Source organism: Gekko japonicus, unplaced genomic scaffold, assembly GCF_001447785.1.
Source record: "Gekko japonicus isolate JY-2015 unplaced genomic scaffold, Gekko_japonicus_V1.1 scaffold1642, whole genome shotgun sequence".
Classification (NCBI taxonomy): Eukaryota; Metazoa; Chordata; class Lepidosauria; order Squamata; family Gekkonidae; genus Gekko; species Gekko japonicus.
The window spans coordinates 411507-415974 of record NW_015172604.1 but is presented as its reverse complement, the minus strand read 5'-3'; positions in this window follow the sequence as shown (position 1 = coordinate 415974).

The window sequence follows — 4468 nt, the reverse complement described above, 5'->3', positions numbered from 1 at the left end:
GTGTGTGCGTGTGGAAGAGAGGCGGAAACTGCTTCCCTGGCATGGTGGTGTGTTTTCTTTTTAAATTGAGATGCTGCTTTTGGCAACAAGTTGCTTAACCACCACCACCACCCCCCAGCCGCCCAGCCCCGCCCGGCAGCACAGTTGAGTCCTGTGGAGAAAGAATGCAAATCCGGGGGAGGGGGGGCAGGGGGCGTGACGGATGTCAGGTGGGCAAGAGGGTGCTCCAGTTCTGGCACCCTTTGCTCCCATTGGTCACAAAACAGTTGATAGCTATCTTTAAACAGACAGCTGAAAACCCCTAAAAGGGCTGTTGTGCAGAGTGCCATGGGCACCTTTCTCAGTGGGCAGAAGAGACCCAGCCCCTCCCTCCTGAGACCTTACCTCTGAGAGGAGCGGCCAACTGAGAGTGCTAAAGGGAGACTTAGCCTGGAGAATGGAAAGCAGCAACAAATCCTCTGGAGGAGAAGGTGGAAGGAGTCTGTACCACGCTGCTGGAACCGATCTAGAGAGCCAGCAAGGCAGTGGGCAGTTTGTCAGTCACTCAAAATACTGCCCGTGACAAAAACCAGCAATGAGTTAAGTCTAAAGCGCCAAGTCCTTGAAAACTGCAGACTGAACCTTCCTGCCTGTGGAATTCCAGACTCTGACAGGAAAAGGGACATTTGCCATATTCTGGAAAGGTCTGAACTCCTCTCGGGATTTCCCCACGCAGAAAGTGACTTGCACAGAAAGTGTCTTGGAGCAGTCTCAGAGATAGGCAGAGAAGATGCAGTGCCCTTCGCAAGAGAGGTGGGTTTTTTTTTACAGTTGTTCGTGTTTAAATACAGGTTCACCAAAAGGCTCAGAAGGGGCCAAGAACAAAGGGAATATCACTCTGTCAAGGGGTCAAATAGCAACAGGTAAAAATAAGCAGGTTGCTTACCTGTAACTGGTGATCTTCGAGTGGTCATCTGTGCATTCACACCCATGGGATCTAGTGCGCACGCGCTGGATCAGTCAGCATTGTAGCAAGCTCTTTAACGGATTTTCGCGCCCAGACCTCGGGCATGCGCAGGAACCCCACCACGCATGCCCAGAGGGGAGGGCGCGGACATCTCGCCAGTTCCTTCGAACCGCCACGAATCAACCCCTATTTGAAAACGTAGAAGCTGACAGCAGCGGGGAAGGAGGGTGGGTGGTGTGAATGCACAGATGACCACTCGAAGATCACCAGTTACAGGTAAGCAACCTGTTTATCTTCGACGTGGTCTCTGTGCTTCACACCCATGGGAGATTAGCGAGCAGTGGCCTACCTGAAGGAGGGTGCTGGCAGGTCAGTTACTGTGTGGCCGAAGACAGAATTTGACGTCCCATTTTGGTATTAGAGTTCTTTCGGACGTCAAGGGTGTAGTGCCTTATGAAGGTGTTAGGCGTGGCCACATAGCGGCTTTGCAAATGTCCGTCAGGGGAATTCCCTGGAGGAAGGCAGTGGTCATCTGACGAAGGCTTTTCCCATGATGCCTTTGCGGCTTGTAAAAGGACTGTAGACATGGGTAATGCCAAAGTAGTGGAGGTATCCAGCTGCACGATATCGAAAACTGCGTCTGTCACCTGTGGGTGTTGTTGGACGACAGAGAGGCCTAGAGAATGGGCCATTCTTTTGATGAGATCTGTATATGACATGAGATTGTTGGATGGGGATATTGGTAGATCATCAGCGACAGCCTGATTAGGAGACTTATGGTCAGGGGAGGTGTGCAATGGTCAGGGGAGCAATATCAGAGGAAGGCCTCGATGCCGGAGCCGTCGATGTTGAAGGCTTCTCGGACTCCATGATTGAGGGAGGGTGTAACGCCGACTCAAGGAGCGCCACTTTAAGGCGCGCAGCTCAATTTTTCCTTGTCTGGTTCGAAAAACGAGCATAGTGCAGACAGGACTCAGGTCAGTGAGATTCCCCCAAACAAAAAATACAAAGGGTGTGACGGTCAGGTGGAGCAAGTTTACTGCCGTAACCCTTACAACTGTTAAAAAAGCCCCACTTCTTCTCCATAAAAATAAAGTTGAGAAGAAAGAAGAGGGAAGGGGGGGGAGCCCGAAGGCCAAACTGAGGTACAGCGGTAACTTCCCCCTCAGCAGAAAACAATTTTTTTTAAGAACAGAGAAAAATTAAGGAAAAAAGAATAAACTGAGGAAAAAATCCGAAGAGCCCAAAAAAGCGTAACTGATCAGACCGACGGAGATCTGGGCGCGAAAATCCGTTAAAGAGCTTGCTGCAATGCCGATCGATCCAGCGTGTGCGCACTAGATCCCATGGGTGTGAATGCACTGAGACCACGTCGAAGATCGTAACAGACCTGATACTAATAGAAGAGGTAAAGGGTGGGCTATACATAAGACTGTCCTGAGCTGGATGGCCCAGTCTGCAAAGCCAGCCCTGGTCAGTCGTTGGGAGACCACCAAGGGAGCCCAGGTCTGCGACACAGAGGCAGGCCATGGCAAGTCACCTCTGAACATCTCTTGCCTTGAAATCCCTATGGGGTTGCCGTAAGTCGGATGTGAATGGATGGCATGTTCTACGGTACGTAAAACCAAACACAGGCCAGTGCCTTTTCTCTGTTGATAATGATATACAGTTTGGAATCATGTGCCAATAATATGTTCTCAATATTTTATATAAAATAGATTTCAGTGTTATGAAAATGTGTAGTGTGATTTGTTGTTGTGTTCTTGAAATGGTGCTTTTTAAAAAATCTGGGTTTATGAAATGTTGTACAAAGCTGCTGAATCCAAAGGATTAGATAAAATGAAATTCTCTCCTGTGTATTTTTGTAGCATCAGCATATATTCCTTGTAGGTGATGCATTTTTGGAATAGAAGAGGTCCCTGGTCTCTGCTGGGCAGAGTCAAGACAAGTCTTAGCCCTGACCCAAGACAGTTTTTGCTTGGGTAAGGGGATGTATCTGGAGCTAAAGTTTTCCCTTCCATTTATCCGAAATGTTGATAGTGGAAGTGAAAAAGGGAGTATTTAATATAAATATTGCCTCAGATACTTTCCTCTAAAAATATTGGTTGGTATAGGGATCCCTCAGTGACTCCTCAGTCTATACCAGAATGTCTTGTTTCCTGCGGGAAAGTACTTCTGGTTCGAGTGGAAGGTCAGAGGAAAAATGGGAGTCGGGAGTCGGTAGGATCAATGTTCCCTCTAAGCTGTAGAGTCTTGTGAGCAAAAATTCGACTTTGTGAGCTACTGGCATTAAAGTTGTGAGCAAGCAGTTTGGCTGCTGCCTAAATTAGTTTGCTCTGGAGCCATCCTTCCTGAGCTAAGACAAAAATGTGTGAGCTGGATGCTAAAAAACTGTGAGCTAGCTCACACTAACTCAGCTTAGAGGGAACACTGGGTAGGATGCCACAGGAAAATAAAATTTTATTCCCATCCCAAATAAAAATGTCTGGGTTTTTTTGGAGGGAAAAGTTAAAATATCTGTCATTTTGATTATATAAACGTTACTTAGCCAGGCAAACTTGATTGTATCCCACTCTGCCAGGTCTGTCTTAATGTAATGATTTTAGATGGTTACTTATCTATGTTCATAGGTTGCTAAGTGCATCTCCATAGTGGAAAGACCCATTAAGGTTTGAACTTAGCAATATTTTAATGTTCATAGTCAGACTAATAACTGAAATTTCAGATTTTGTACAGTTGATGCAAAATCCTGATATTGCACCACAATCTTTTATCCAGCATGGTTTCTGTTAAGTTCATAACTGTGCCCTGAGCTAGCAGCCTGGTTTTTATGGCTGAGACCTCATCTGCCTGCCTTTCGGTTTCTGTATTATTTTTAGCAGTTTTTAGCAAGTCCTTCTGTGGATAGCGTGGAGAGGGATCATATCCCTTTCTTGTCTCTCCGTTGAGGATCATTTATGGTGATCCGTTGTTATCAGCAGCTGCCTCATTTGTAGCCTGCTTTCTCACTAGGGCTTGAGGCGGATTGCATTTACGGGTATGATGAGAGCTATGCAATCCACTTGATGACGGGACTGGGAAAGTATGATATAAAACATTTGACTCTAACAGTAGAAGTCCCCAGTGAAACAGAACAAAGCAGCAGGTTGGATGGAGGACAGGTACACAGAAGACTGCTTGGTCATCCAGAGAGAGTGTAGTACAGAATATGATAAAACAATCTATATATCTAATAGCGAAGTTGCCCCCGGAGTGCGGATCGCTAAATCAGCGCTCCGGGGGCAGCTGGGGGGCCGGGGGAGGTTTGTGCACACGTGTGCACATAAATGCAAAAAGTTGAAAAAAAATTCGGGGGGATGTTTAAATCCCCCCAAAAGTGTAAGAGCGTCTCCTGCGCGTGCGCAGGAGACGCTCTGCGACCTACCGGGCTTGCGTGCGGGGGAAGGGAGCGAACGGCCGGTGAGGCCCGGCGGCGGCGGGGGAGAAAGACCGGTGAGCAGGGGGAAGAGACGTGGAGCCAGC